This window comes from Heptranchias perlo, chromosome 6 (genome assembly GCF_035084215.1).
Source record: "Heptranchias perlo isolate sHepPer1 chromosome 6, sHepPer1.hap1, whole genome shotgun sequence".
Taxonomy (NCBI): Eukaryota; Metazoa; Chordata; class Chondrichthyes; order Hexanchiformes; family Hexanchidae; genus Heptranchias; species Heptranchias perlo.
This window is the reverse complement of record NC_090330.1, coordinates 101,398,855-101,414,851: the sequence shown is the minus strand read 5'-3', so window position 1 is coordinate 101,414,851 and position 15,997 is coordinate 101,398,855.

Here is a 15,997-nt window from a genome sequence, read left to right as displayed (position 1 = left end):
CCACCCATTTTCTGTGTTTGGCACTTACAACAGATTGAATCTGTTACCAGGGACAGACTAACTGAGCATATGGACAAATATGAGCTGATCAGAGAGATCCAGTATGGATTTGTGAAAGGTAAGTCATGTCTAATGAACCTAGTTGAATTTTTTGAGGAGGTAACTAACGTGGTAGATAAGGGAGTGTCGATGGATGTTATTTATATGGACTTCAGGAAGGCATTCGATAAGGTTCCACATAAGAGACAATTAACAAAAATGAGAGCGCATGGAATTGGAGGCAACCTTTTGGCTTTGATAGGAAATTGATTAGGAGGTAGGAGACGGAGAGTAGGGATAATGGGCATGTACTCAAATTGGCAGAGTGTGACTAGTGGTGTCCCCTCAGGGATCTGTACTGGGGCCATAGTATATCTAAGTTTGCTGATGACACTAAGTTAGGTGGCATAGTAAATTATGTAGATGGGAACAGAAAGTTGCAAAGAGACATTGATAGATTAAGTGAGTGGGCAAAACTGTGGCAGATGGAGTTCAATGTAGGAAGGTGTGAGGTCATCCACTTTGGACCTAAGAAAGATAGATCAGAGTATTTTTTAAATGGTAAGAAACTAGGAACTGTGGATGAGTAGAGAGATTTAGGGGTCCAAGTACAGAAATCACTAAAAGCTAGTGGACGGGTACAAAAAAATGCTTAAGAAGGCTAATGGAATGTTGGCCTTTATCTCAAGAGGGCTGGAATACAAAGGGGTGGAAGTTATATTACAGGTGTACAGAGATCTGGTTAGACCCCATTTGGAGTATTGCATTCAGTTCTGGGCACCGCACCTCAGGAAGGATATATTGGCCTTGGAGGGAGTGCAGCGCAGATTCACCAGAATGATACGGGGGCTAAAAGGGTTAAATTATGAGGGCAGATTGCATAGACTTGGCTTGCATTCCCTTGAGTATAGAAGATTAAAGTCTTATCTAAGTGTTCAAGATGATTAAAGGATTTGATCGAGTGGATAGGGAGAAATTATTTCCTCTGGTGGGAGAGTCCAGAACAAGGGGGCATAACCTTAAAAATAGAGCTATGCCGTTCTGGGTCTGATGTCAGGAAGCACTTCTTCACGCAAAGGGTAGTGGAAATCTGGAACTCTCTCCCCCAAAAAGCTGTTGAGGCTGGGGGTCAATTGAAAATTTCAAAACTGAGATTGATAAATTTTTATTAGGCAAGGGTATTAAGGGTTATGGAGCCAGGGCGGGTAGATGGAGTTAAGACGCAGATCAGCCATGATCTAATTGAATGGCGGAACAGGCTCGAGGGGCTGATTGGCCTACTCCTGTTCCTATGTTTCTATGTTCCTATGTTCCCTGACGGGTAAGGTTACTTGAGGTCAGATATTTTACTCACAGATGCTGCAGCAAAACCCATGAGTTCCTCAGAAACTTACAGCATCTTGTACGGCCAATCAGTAGGGAATATTATCCAATGCTATTTTTCTGTTCAGATGAAATAAGCAAATAACTTTTCTGTTTGGAAGCATTTTTCTAGCAAGCATAATAGTGTGCAGCAATTTTTTTTTAGAAAGCTAATTCTTCAACAGAGCTGTGACTGCAAAATGCTTCTCATCTTGGAAGAAAATTAATTTGAGATGGCCTGGGTCTTGTTCCTCCTGTTTGAGTTGTGTTTCCTGATGCCATTCACAGAGGGTAACCACTCAAAATTATTCATCTCAGTTTTGCAGAAGTTTGATAATTTTTCAGTCAGTTTGCTGCATAGTGCATTACACAGAGCCGAGGCAGTCCATCTTGGGGGGGGGAGAGAAGAGTTGATATTGTCTGAGTGACTCACACACACGGCTGAAATTACCCTCTCTTGTGTGCGGTAGTAAGAGGCCTTACAAAGGGAAAAAGCGCAGAGAGCATCATATTTATATTCAAAAGCAAAACACTGCTGATGCTGGAAATCTGAAATAAAAACAGGAAAAGCTGGAAACATTCAGCAGGTCAACAACAACAACAACAACTCACATTTACATAGGGTCTTTAACGCAGTAAAACGTCCCAAGGTGCTTCACAAGAGCGATTATCAAACAAAATTTGACACCGAGCCACATAAGGAGATATTAGGACAGGTGAGGTAGGTTTTAAGGAGTGTCTTAAAGGAGGAGAGTGAGTTAGAGAGGCGGAAAGGTTTAGGGAGGGAATTCCAGAGTTCATGGCCTAGGCAGCTGTAGGCACAGCCGCCAATGGTGGAGCGATTAAAATCGGGGATGCTCAAGAGGCAAGAATTGGAGGAGCGCAGAGATCTCAGAGGGTTTTTGGGCTGGAGGAGGTTACAGGGACCATGGAGGGATTTGAAAACAAGGATGAGAATTTTAAAATCGAGGCGTTCCCAGACCGGGAGCCAATGTAGGTCAGCGAGCACAGGGATGATGGGTGAATGGGACTTGGTGCGAGTTAGGAAAGGAGCAGCATAGTTTTGGATGAGCTCAAGTTTATGGAGGGTGGAAGATGGGAGGCCGGCCAGAAGAGCACTGGAATAGTCGAGTCTAGAGGTAACAGAGGCATGGATGAGGGTTTCAGCAGCAGGTGAGCTGAGGCAGGGGCAGAGGTGGCTGATATTAAGGAGGTGGAAGTAGGCGGTCTTGGTGATGGAGCGGATAAGTGGTTGGAAGCACATCTCAGGGTCAAATAGGATGCCAAGGTTGCGAACAGTCTGGTTCAGTCTCAGACAGTGGCGAGGGAGAGGGTCAGTGGCTAGGGAACGGAGTTTGTGGGAGGGAGCACAGGCAGCATCTGTGGCGAGAGAAACAGAGTTAACGTTTCAGGTCAATGACCTTTCATCAGAACTCATATTTATATTCATTTTATTTATTAATTCTCATTTTATTTATTCTTACATAAAGTCCAGGTCATGAACATAATAGAGAACAAGCAATAACTGTACATCCTACCTACAGAAAGTCAAAATATTTCATGTCAGCCTTTATGATCTTTAGATTCATATTATAGATTTGTGTATTTTTTAAACAGAAGTCATTCAGCCATTTATTTATCCATCAAAGAAATTGAAATGACATATAATGTAAACTGTTCATGTTAATTCTGCAAAAACTCCAAAGCAGCTTTCGGCTTTTTGATATCTCAACATCGGCTGAAAAAGCAGGTAATATTGAACTCATGTTGTCCCTGGTTTGTAAGCTAGAGGTTCTTGCCGATAGTAAAAGCAGCTGACTGCAAACATCCCCTTGGCCTCAGCCAGTGTTGCTTTCTGAACAGCTGGCAGAGGGTGCTGAGGTGTGACTGCTGGTCTAAACTATGCCAATTTTCCCTCCGCTCACATTGGCTGGGCACCTTGCCTGGGCTCGTTGACTGCATCTGATGAGTTGGCCAGGAATGGAAACATGTGGAGGGAATGCCTAAGAGCAACTTTTCAGTCAAGGCTGGGAATTGAATCCGGGTCTGTCTGTCTGTGGTGTAGCTCATTAGCACAGAGCACTTATATATTTCTCCTGATTGTAACTGAGGATTAATATCAGCTGCATGACAGTACTAGCATTTACATATATATTTCAAATCCTATTTACTATTTATCACTTAAACAGAGCAAGTTTTAACTTATTTTTCAGTTTTTATGTTTTATTATGTCTAATGGAGTATGCAGGGCCATTTTTGTCTTTTCAAAATGTATGTGTTTTCTATCATGCGACAGCTGTAAAAGTAATTCTCATTACATTTCTAATGTTGAATATTACAAACTAGGGCCATATTAAAGAGCTCCAGGGGTGTAACACATTGGTGCTCAAATGAGCCATGCCACAGATTAATAGAACAGGGGTTTACTCCTGGGGAGATTACAAATAGCAAGTTTCAATGTTAGTCGTATCATCAGGGAGAAGGGTGGTGAGTGAAGTTCAGTAGCCCCCTCAGGCCAAATTGGCGACTGAACAATCCTGGGCGTTTTCATGAATGTTTCATTGATATCTTACAGTCAGCTCAAGAGCAGAGGCCTTAGAGCTTTATCTCTCAGATGGGGAGTGGTGGGCAGTGCAAAGAGGAGGTGGATAAATATATTTTGAATGAGGCAAACAAGCTATCACAGAAATATTGCATCGAGAATTGTGGGTGTTCCTCAGTTCGTGGCATTTTCTGAATAAATAAGAAATTATGGGGGTGGCCTGGCAGCTACAACAATACAACATTAGACTACTTGGCCTAGAAATTTGATTGCGCAGCTCTCGTTTGTCGGGTGAAAAGCGGGCACTGCAAGACCCAATACAGCGTGTGGCTCAGTCCGCACCGGAAATGCGCCGCGCGTCACGTTGGTTAGGTCGCCTTGTAGTCGTCCAGGGCGCACGCCAGAAGCTGACATTAGGCCGATTGTTTATGTAAATCAGGGGCCTAGCGCCTGTTTCAAGCCCCCTTTGTAAAATCGGTTTGTGACTGACCGTAGTACGCGGCGTGCATTCACGTGATTGGTTTTCTCAGGCACACGGTAGCCAAGCCAGCGGTCCTGTCTCCGGCCTCTTTAGGCGCGAGCAGCGTGTGCTGCACCCAGATTGAGCCCCACTTCGGGCGCCATCCGATTTCGAGGCCCTCGAGTCTCAATCCAAGTAGCTGACTAACATTTGTACTTGGACTTTGTTCTGAAAGCAATCAATAAGAATCTCAGACACAATGGCTATGTGAGGGGTCATGGGAAAACTGGTTGGTAGGTCAGCCAAGGTTGCTGTATTGACAACATTTGTACTGTCGGCAGGTCAGACAGTTTTATCTTTACAATCAAGGAGGATGCTTGTGGGTTGCTAAAATTGAGGAAGCAAATTGCTTTTGTGAAGCGATGCCATTGCAGCACTGAAGAGGTTAACCAAACGTCTGTATTACTGGTCAGCAGTGATGGTGTAAGTAATATAAATTCTGACCTCTGACCTCTGTCCTCATGCACAAAATGAAACTATATGCAGCATACTGTGAATTTGCTGCTTATGCATCATTCATATGTAGAACATGCACAGAACAATAAAAATACTTGTGGATACTAACACAATTGCCACACTGCAAGCTAAACTAAAAATAATTAACAAAATAGCAGTGGCAATTAAAATGCAGGTCTTGCTTTGTTAGTTCCTGGTTGCATGACTCAGAGTGAAGGTACTATATTGCCTAGGTAGTTCATTTTGGATTGATTTTCCATCAGGTTTTGCTTATGGCCCCCATTTCTCCCCCTTCCACTTACAACACAGTAAATACTTCAGGAAGTTGCCTCAGCGAAACAGACTGTCTGGAGCATGAAGGAATGCAGCAAAGGATAATCACAATATTATCAACTCCCTATCCTCCTAGGTAGCTGGTCAATAATGCGGTTCTAATTGAATAACTTATCTGAAGCTATTTCCCCTGGGAGTGTCCTAGATGCAGCACTTTCAGTGTCGGCAGATGGTGCAGCATATACAATGGAAAATTACTGTGGCTTTCCTCCTTCGTTGTGCTAAAGGGAATTCCTTTTCACTGTTCAGTCCACTGAAAAAGCAAAGAAGACTCGTAATAAATTGATTCAAAAGGAAAAAGGACTTGCATTTATAAAGATTCAGTTTCAAAATTCCACCTAAATAAAGCTTCACTATTGTGCATTTTTCAAGCATTTGACACAAGTTAGAGGGAATAATTTTAACCGAACTCACCGGGCAGGAATCCCATGGGATCGGGTGGAACGCTGGTTTTACATCCCGCCCAATATGACTCTCCACTGACTTCAATGGAGAGTAAAATCGGGTGGAGTGTAAAACCAGTGTTGCACTCGATCCCGTTAGCTTACCGACAGGATGGGTTAGGTTATAATTGCCCCCATAGAGTCAATTTCCCTATTCTAACAGTCAATCTTTGTTGTGACAGTCAGAAGAAAGTAGTCTTGTTGGCTAAGAGTAACTTCAGAACGTTCCTTTCATCTCTGGAGATCAGGGCCTGGATTTCCCTCCCATTGGTGAGTTAGCAGTGTGTCATTAATACCATTCTCTAGTATGAATTAACCGCTAACCCACTGCAATTTCCTCCAGGTATTTTGTTTGCTCTGCAGGGCGGGTTTGGAGTAATAATACCATTGATAGGTTTAACGCATGCTGGGAAGAAGGGAAATACAGTTAAATAGCAGCATCACTTTTCTGCAGGAATGGCTAAAGCATCAGCAGTCTCATTGGTGTCAGCATCTGGAAGGGCTCCGAGATTCTTGGACACATCCCTAGCTTCCAAGACCTGATTGGGATTTTTCGGTCTGCACTGGCACAGACCAGTAGCTCCTCTGAACCTCTGCCTGCTGGCATTGAGCCTACTGTCTGAAGCTCCCCTTCAGTGTCTACACGTGAGGCAGCTTCAAACATGGGCCCTGCACCCTTTGCCACTGTAAGAGAAAGGTTGCTGGAAGCTGGTCTCCTGAGACAAGAGTTACCTCAGGGTTCCTAGACTCCAGGAGGGCCATCCCAGCCACCCACCTCTTAATCTCATCTGACTCGGAGAGTACCTCTTGGAGTAGTAGATTAGGAGCGCAAACAAGTACATTAGTTGGCGCAAAGAGTCAACTTGGTGTTGAGAAATAGTTGTACATAGAGTGAATCCAATTTTTGTCACATTTTGAAAAATCTGTGTGGTTAATTTTGACTTTTGGCGATAGTGTAAAACGGGCGATATCGGATCAACTGCCCATTGTACATCTCTCCTGATTTTCATTACCATTGATTTCAATGGAAACAAAAATTGGGAGAGATGTATAATGGATGGACAATCCAATATCGCCCATTTTACACTATCGCCAAAAGTCAAAATAACCCCCAGTGTGTGAAACACGGCCAGTGCACAAAGAGCTCGGAATTTCAGCTTTTGGAGGTTGGGATGATGGCAGGGGAAATGTAGATTCTTGTCTCAAGAAGGAACTTAGCAGAAGTCTTTGACAGTGCAGGACTTTGTGAGGGTGTGGGGACATGGTGGACTGCTGTAAAAGAAAGACATCATGACTGTAGCTGGGCAAGTGGATAGTCACCTACATTATCCTGCGCATATAGTCACAGAGATGCTGCTCATGGATGGACCACATGTACTGAGCACTCTTCTGTGCCTGGACTTTGGGGAAAATCTGCCATTTGAAAAAAAATCCTAGGATTCTCTTGTCCATGGCAAAAATGATGTGGTCACTTACTCTTGTAAACAAGGCACCAGAAACTTGCCTGATGCATCGCTGTACTGCAGACAGACGGATGTTACGAATGTTACGGATGTCCCTGCTGGCATCCTGGAAAGAGCCTGAGGCAATAAAGTTCAAGGTTGCTGTAACCTTCAGTGTCGTAGAAGTGCCTGCCTGACTTGAAGCATGGCTAGAGGTCCTCCTGGAGCACATTGCACAGCTCTATCACCCTCACCTTTGTGAATCTGTGTCTGTCCATGTGTTGCTTTTCTGTCCGGTTACAATAATTGCATTATATATGCTGTTTGCAGTGGCATGTGAGAAGCCTCCATCTGCAATGTAGCTTTGCTTCCCTGGCATCCAAACATTCCTCCTCATCCTCCGTCCTCTTCCTCCGCTTGACTAACACATTACAAAGCTAGTTCAGCAAAGAAGGCTTTAAATCACTGGGGAAAAAAAAACCTAACATTATGTTCAAAGTGGAAGTTGCTGGTTACCCCTTTAAAAACCTTTTGACCCAAAGGTGCAGCCTAGCAATATGCATGAGCATTCTTTGCGTTTTCATACGTCCAGCTTGAAAAGAGAAAATGATGCAAAAGATGTTATCATATCACTACTGCATTATTTACAGTTCAGGCAGGAGCTTCCTCCTTCTGCCCGCTGGATATCATGTGCAGGAAGATTTGCCCCACTGAGTTAAAGAAAGAACTTGCATTTATATAGCGCCTTTCGTGACTTCAGGACGTCCCAAAGCGTTTTACAGCCAATGAAATACATTTGAAGTGCAGTCACTGTTGTAATGTAGGGAAACGCGGCAATCAGAATTGCACACAGCAAGATCCCGCAAACAGCTATGAAATAAATGACCATGATCATTTGAGGGATAAATATTGGCCAGGACACAGGGGAGGACTCCTCTGCTCTTCTTCGAATCGTGCCATGGGATCTTTCACGCCCACCTGTGAGGGCAGACGGGGCCTTGGTTTAACGTCTTATCCGAAACACGGCACCCCCGACAGTGCAGAACTCTCTCAGTACTCACTACTGTGAGGTAGCTGAATTATCATAAGAAGAGATACATGGGCTGCTTTCCCCCTTCAGGCACTTCTGCAGAGGAGCAGCACTTACAGGATGCACTGGTTAGGAAACCGTGAATCCAGAGTCTCTCATTTCGCACTCAGTCATTTAAATGAGTGGAAAATCACAGGCTGTGGGCCTACAATTTCCTAACCGACACTCCCTGCAAACGCCACTTTTCGCCACTGGTTACATTCATAACCTCAGCTCAGCGTTGGCTGTGCATAGTAATTTAGTTCCCTTATATTTTCAGGCTCACTGACTCTTCCAAGCCGTTAACCCCATGTTACCATCAGCACACACTGTTTAAACAAAATTATTCAAAAAACAAACCAAAATGGACAGAACACAGAGAAATGAGATTGATGGTAATCCTAACTCATTGTAACTATTTTGATTTTTAAATTGTGTCCTAATAGTGAAACTTCCTCTTTTCAGATCTGAGCTGCAAATTAACACTGAAGCTAAATGGAAAGTCTGTTTTAAAAAAAATATATAGACATATTAGAATATGGTGATATCAAAAAAAATCTGTTGTCACAGCGTCCATAGAAAACTATGATTGTGATTTTCTGTTAGCCCTGTCAGTGTCTGGAGAAATATTTCTGTCCAACAAACGTACTTGTTATTTCCCTGGCAATTAGATTTCTAAAATTAAATGCTGCAAAAAAATAAAAGTTTTGAACTATTCAGGAAAATTTTAATTTTGCATTAAATAAATACGCTTTGCGGTATAAAAGCCTATTGAGAGCTTTAAATGGCTGCAGAATAAAAATGAAATAACCTCTTAGCTCCAGTTTCCTCATTTTACAGATCTTGCACTGTATTAGAAATGGGGATAACAGAACAGCAAACTGTGCTGTTTTGCTGTCAGGGCTAAAGCTGCATTGCTGATGAAATGCCAGGCCTGTGCCAGCCTTACCATGAGCCTGCACCATTCCTAACCTTGAAGTAACATTATGAGATAGATCGTGTGGGATGGGGAGAAATGACATTGTAAATCATACTCAACTCACCTCCTGTCTGTAGCTGGTATCGATGGCTAAGGGCTACAGTGCAATGTTGATAATATAACACCTAGGGCATCTTTTAAAGGATGGATGTCACAGTAATAGTAAAAGCAGTTTAACGTCTGATTTCCCCGACTTTTTATTTAATTCATTCTCAGGATGTGGGCATCGCTGGCAAGGCCGACATTTATTGCCCATCCTTACTTGCCCTGAGCAGGTGGTGGTGAGCCTTCTTCACGAACTGCTCTAGCGGTTTAATACAACTGAGTGGCTTGCTCAGCCGCTTCAGAGGGCAGTTAAGAGTCAATCATGCTGCTGTGGGACTGGAGCCAAATATAGTCCAGACCAGGTTTCCTTCCCTAAAGGACATTAATGAACCAATTGGGTTTTTAATGAGAATCTGACAGTTTCATGGTCAATTTTACTGATACCAGCTTATTTTCACATTTCCAGATTTTTTAAAAAATAAATTCAACCTCTCCAGCTGCCATCCTGGGATTTGAATTCACATTCTGTGGATTATTAGTCCAATGCTCTGGATTAATAATCCAGAGAATGTGAGTTCAAATCATATTGATAAAGTGGCACCTTGTAGTACCAGTAATCAGTCTTATGCATAAAAAAGCTGAATATTAAAGCAGTATTTTATGTATCAGTACAATCAGTATTTAAATCTAGCAGCTGGTTCTGTTAAATCCAGAGGTCATAACCATAACTCATAATTAGCTGTATTTATGATGTCACTTGTAAATGGATTCAGTATGTGCTGTTAATTCATTCCAAGTTCTTGTGCATCCAGGCAACTTCTGATGCCTTTTCATCTGAAGAAGGTGATGGTGGTTGACAAATGTGGCAAAATCAATGGAATTTAATTTTGGAGCTGCACTTTTGCTGGTTGTTTGATTCTAAACTTCAGAGCAATGCTCTTGAATAGCAATAAATTAATGAGCTACAAATTTGGAAAGAGCAGAAAGGGCACAATGAGCTCAATCGTGCTTTAAAGTTTTAACAGCAACATTAGTTTAAACAATTAACCAGGAATTTCTATAGCTATAATTCATAAAGCACAATTTCTAACTCCATGTTTTACAATCCACCCCTGTTTTGATTCATGCAATCCCAGGGCAGAAAGAGTGCACAGTGTCTTTCACCCAACTTGTGTATGACCCTTCCTTATGGGCTTGGAATAATTAGGAATGCTATGTGAGCACTCTTCCCCCAACCCTCCCCCTACCCCCGCCACAACAGGCAGCCTCTGGGAGCTTGCGTGCACTAGGTCAGAGTTTCTGAGTGCTGCTGCACATTAAAGGGCTGCAGCTACCTTTTAAAAGGTGGGGGGTGGGGCAGAGCTGGTATTGAGAAAATGACTTTGGAAAGAAGCTGTGTTTCCTGATTAGTGCTGAAGCAGAAGAACTGATGCAGCAGTGAAGGCACATCATGAATTGGGCACAAGGAGGGCAGCCCTGATCTGGAGACCCAGAAGTCTAGGAAATGAATGCAGACCCAAGGAAAGGCGCCAAGGTAATGCTACCCAGCAGATTGCGAGAGCATGTATCTGTCTCAAGTACCCATGTCAAAAATTGTGCCCTCAGAAACTGTTATCCTTCTACTGCTCGTTCCTCCAAAACTTTCATGCAACCTTACAACTCTTAGAATGCTTAGCATACATGGCCATATAGCAGAATGGCACACATAGAGGCTGTCACTTACATCTGAAACCATTGTCACATTTAAATCTTAGTGGGGCTTCACACAGCAAATCCTTCCAGCACGACCTAGTTGCTGACATCCAAGAAGTGCTGCAGGTTGAGATTACGTCTGCCACGGTATGTGATCTGTAAACATGTCATATAATAAAAGACATGACCTGGAGGGGAGGTACCAGAAGTTTAAAGGTCTTGACTCCTTTCGAGGAGGCCACCTAGACCATACATGCCTTTTAATGTGAAAGTTAGCATTTCATGGGCGCAATTTTAAAAGGGCGGAGGGATGGCAGCAGGGGGGTGAATGGGTGAGCGGGTAACCCGAATATTAAAAGCTTACCACTCCCCACGCAATTGCAACTTAATTGGTGGCCATTAACCTTGTTTCCGGGTTTGGCATCTGAAAGCTGCACTGCGGGTGGACAGTGCATCCGCATGACCTGCTGTCAGCTGGAGCATCTGGATTTAAAGGGCCATTGCTCCAATGGATTTTGCTGGAGCAAAGAGCAAGAAGACCCAATGGAGCAGCACAGGGACAAGGCTGCTTCAAGATTCAGCGATGCCTCACTTGAGGTGCTGCTGGCCAGGGTGAGGAGGAGGATGGAACTAATTTAACCGGCCGACAGGAGGAAGCACCCTGCCTCTGCCACCAAGAAGACTTGGTTCGAGGTGGCAGAAGAGGTCACGAGCAGGAGCAACATATCCCGCGCATGGGTCCATTGCAGGAAGCGTTTCAATGACCTAACTAGGACTGGAGGGGGGCCACAACAAATAGTGGTCCTCACAGAGGTGGAGGAGGAGGCCCTGGTGATCAGCCACACCCTCGAGTGCCTGTCCGTCAGGGATGCTGAGACTGGAACCCCACAAACGTCTGGTGACACAACTTTAATATTCATCACAAGCAACATAAATTGATGTTAACAATGATTGGCATGTTGAACACCTCAGTATGCTCATCGCAACATGACACATCTGTGATGATGCTTAATATTGCCTTCTGTTCTCTTACAGGCCCTCCAACGACCGCAGTGACTGGAGAGGACGATTCCTCTGAGGAGCTCCCGGCCAGTGGGCGCACTCCTCTCCAGGCTCGGCTCAGCTGGACACAGATGCTGAACCCCGGGGACCATCCTTTAAAAGAAGAATGATCGAGGGACAGCAGCACATTTGTGAGGTGATGGAACAGTTGCCATGCGCACTTTCCACAATAGCGCAGAGGATGGAGGAGTCCAACTCTTACATTAGTGGAATGGTGGCACAGGTACGTGAGGGAATCTCTGCGATAGTATCGCAGGTAACTGCGGAAATGTCTGAGATAGTGTCGCAGGTAAGCATGGGAATACCTGTGATGGAGAGAAGGCTAGCCTCCGTTGAGCTTCAAGTACGGCTCACAGATGAGTCCATCCAGGCCCTGACAATGGCCATTCAGGATCAGGATGAACAACATTCTGCCGCCTTAAACAGGCAGACAGAAACTTTACAACTGGGCTTCCAAGGCATCACACATGTCCTCCAAACTCTTGTCCAGCAGAGTGGTAGGAATGATGTAGGCTTGGCCCAGGAGAGGGATGATGGCAAAAGGGGACATGGAAGAGGGGACGCCATTCAAAGTGCTCCCACGTCTCACCCATTGCCCCCCTCTCAACCAGTACCTGCAATGCTGACTCCTCTCCAGGTGGCTGAGTTTGCCCCTACACAGGTGCAGGTGGAGCAGTCTTTGGAAGGGCCCTCACAGACTCCAAAACCCAGAGGGCATAGGCCCAAAGCATCTAAGTAGTCAAAGCATGAACATGAGCAACCTGCCACTACCTCTGCTGCAGCCACGGTGGGTGCACCACGTAGAAGTAGTAGGAAGAGAAAGGCTAAAGATTTGTGATCACGAAGGGTATGTTGGACAGAATGTCATGTTTCTCATTTATATTTAGTTTTTGATGAAGTCACATTAAATGTTATCATTGTCATCACTATCACCACGTCTTGCCCATTCTTGACAGCCTTTTGTGATAGGGCCCTTTCGTGTGCTTCATCATGAACGGCAAGTCTTGATGCCACCCAGAATGATTGAGGCCCCAAAATCGCATCTTCAGCAGTCGTATCGCATGTTCAATTACAGACCTGGTGGCGATGTGGCTGCCTTTGTAATGACGCAGTTCCTCGGTGATGGAGTTCCTCAGAGGTGTCATCAGCACGTGTTCAGGGGTATCCGTTGTCCCCGAGGAGCCATCCCTTTAAGCTGTTTGGTGCGTGGAAGAGGGCAGGGAATTTGGATTCCCTCAGAATGAATGAATCATGGCAGCTTCCAGGGAATCTTGCACACACGTGAAGAAATCTTTTGCGGTGGTCACAAACGAGCTGAGACTTGATGGAGTGATACCCCTTTCTGTTGATGAACCGTCCTGGCTCATGTGGAGGTGCTCGGATTGTTATATGCATGCAATCAATTGCTCCCTGTACCCGTGGGATGCCAGCCACTGAGTGGAATCCCACTGCCCTCTCCGTCTGGCTGAGGTCGTCCATTGGGAGTTCACGGATTGCGACGCCCTGTGAAACAAGCCGTCGGTGACCTGCCTTACGCACTTGTGGGCAGACGACTGTGAGACCCCGGCGATGTAGTGACACCTGGAATGATCCGGAAGTGAAGAAGTTGAGGGCAGTGGTCACTTTAACTGCGACGGGTAATGAGATGCCGCCAGGTCCAGCCGGGAGCAGCTCGGCATGAAGGAGGCTGCAGATGTCTGCGACCACCTGACAACTCACTCTCAGCCTCCATAGGCACTGCTCCTCAGAGAGGTCCAGAAAGCTGAGCCTCGGTCTGTAGACCCTCTGACGAGGGTAGTGCCTCCTGCGACGTCGGCCCCTCTGTTGACCTCCTCTCTGCTCTGGTGCAGGTGCCTGAGGCGCAGCACTGTGTTGTGGAGCTACAAGTGGCGGAAATGCACGCCGTGCCTGACGAGGATGGTGATGTTCCTCGTCCTCGGATGTACTGGTGAATGCAGCCATCGTGCCCCCTCATCCTGATGGTGTCAGTTTGAGAGGGTCTGAAAAGTTGGTAAATATGTGTGAACAGAACAATTGGGAGTGGGAAACAAGAATTTTCAGTCTAAACACAAAGATCTCCCAGCCAAAAGTTTGTCTGAGAGAACTGAGTGCCCTGCTACAATAACTGTCCCTTTATCCCCATCTGTCGAACAGGGATTTAAATGTCCAAATGGCTGCTGGCTGAAACCAGCCTAGTTTCCCACGGCACAGCACGGGAAACACGTTGAGGCACACTTTAAGTACTCAAATTGCTGCTTTAATTGCCGGCGGGACTTCCGGGTTCAGGAACGCCGTGCGCACCCAGATGACGCTGGGTCATGCACGTTCTTCGGTGGGTTGGAGCCGGGATCCCTGCCCGCTGCAAAAAAATCCCGATTTTCTTGGCCCCCAAAGCACCCGCCCCCAAAGCACCCGCCCTTTCCTTTTAAAATCGTGCCCCATGTGTCAGCCTGTCGGCCGTTCACAAGAAAAAGATGCATTTTCTCGCTGGGATTGGATGTTGTGAATAGAAACAAATCCAATCAGTGCTAAGGTGCAACTGGAACCTGCCAGAGGAAATCAGTTGCAAGGATTCAACTGTTGGTTGCTTGAGGCAGGAAAGTTTTAAGGTGGGCTGATAGTTTCTGGGATTCTCAGTTACATGTTTCTTTATTTAATGTTTGTCCCCAAAGAAATTAAATATTAAAATGAGCTGCTAAAATACAGCTTTTAACGACTTTTAATTTTCCTCAGAGGAATTTCCTGGTGTATGCCCAGCTATTGTCTTGTACAGAGCTTTATTTTCTTAAGACTGTTGCAGCCATTTTTTTTTGCGTTAGAGAACACGTATTGGGTTGTTCCATGAGGTGAGATTGAGTAGAATGGGTTTATATTCTCTGGAGTTTAGAAGAATGAGAGGTGATCTCATTGAAACGTATATAATTCTTAGAGGGCTTGACAGGGTAGATGCTGAGAGGCTGTTTCCCCTAGCTGGAGGATCTAGAACTAGGGGTCACAGTCTCAAGATAAGGGGTCGGCCATTTAGGACCGAGATGAGGAAAAATTTCTTCACTCAGAGGATTGTGAATCTTTGAAATTACCAACCCCAGAGGGCTGTGGACGCTCAGTCATTGAATATACTGAAGACTGAGATCGATAGATTTTTGGACACTAAGGGAACCAAGGGATACTGAGAGGGCGGGAAAGTTGATATGAGGTGGAAGATCAGCCATGATCTTATTTAATGGTGGAGCAGGCTCAAGGGGCCGTATCGCCTACTCCTGTTCCTATTTCTTATGTTCTTATGTGTTCTCGGGGTTAAAATAGTTAAATTATGAGGGCAAGTTGCATAGACTAGGCTTGTATTCCCTTCAGTATAGAAGACTAAGCGGTGATCTAATTGAGGAGTTTAAGGTGATTAAAGCATTTGATAAGGTAAATAGAGAGAAACTATTTCCACTGGTATGGGAATCCAGAACAAGGGGGCATAACCTTAAAATTAGAGCTAGGCCGTTCAGGGGTGATGTCAGGAAGCACTTCTTCACACAAAGGGTAGTGGAAATCTGGAACTCTCTCCCCCATAAAGCTATAGAGGCTAGCAGCCAATTAAAAATTTCAAAACTGAGATTGATAGATTTTTGTTATGTATTAAGGGTTACGGAATCAAAGCGGTAGATGGAGTTAAGATACAAATCAGCCACGATCTAACTGAATGGCGGAACAGGCTTGAGGGGCTGAATGGCCTACTCGTGTTCCTATGTTCCTATGTTCTGATGTAATGCATCAATTAGCTTCATTGAATATTGAGATGAGACTTTCCTGCTCACCAGGGGCAGAAGCAGGCCTGAATTTGCTGTAGGTGACAATGGGCAGGATCAAGCTTTAGCTCAGCAAGAGTGGGGGGAGATTTGTTCTTAGAGCGGGAAAGCGGAAGGCAAAGTTTGTGCTTAGTTGGGGGAGGCTGAGATTTTCTTCAGTGGAGAGCACAAGGCCACCTTTGTCCTCAATGAGGTTGGGATAGAAGCCCAGGTTTA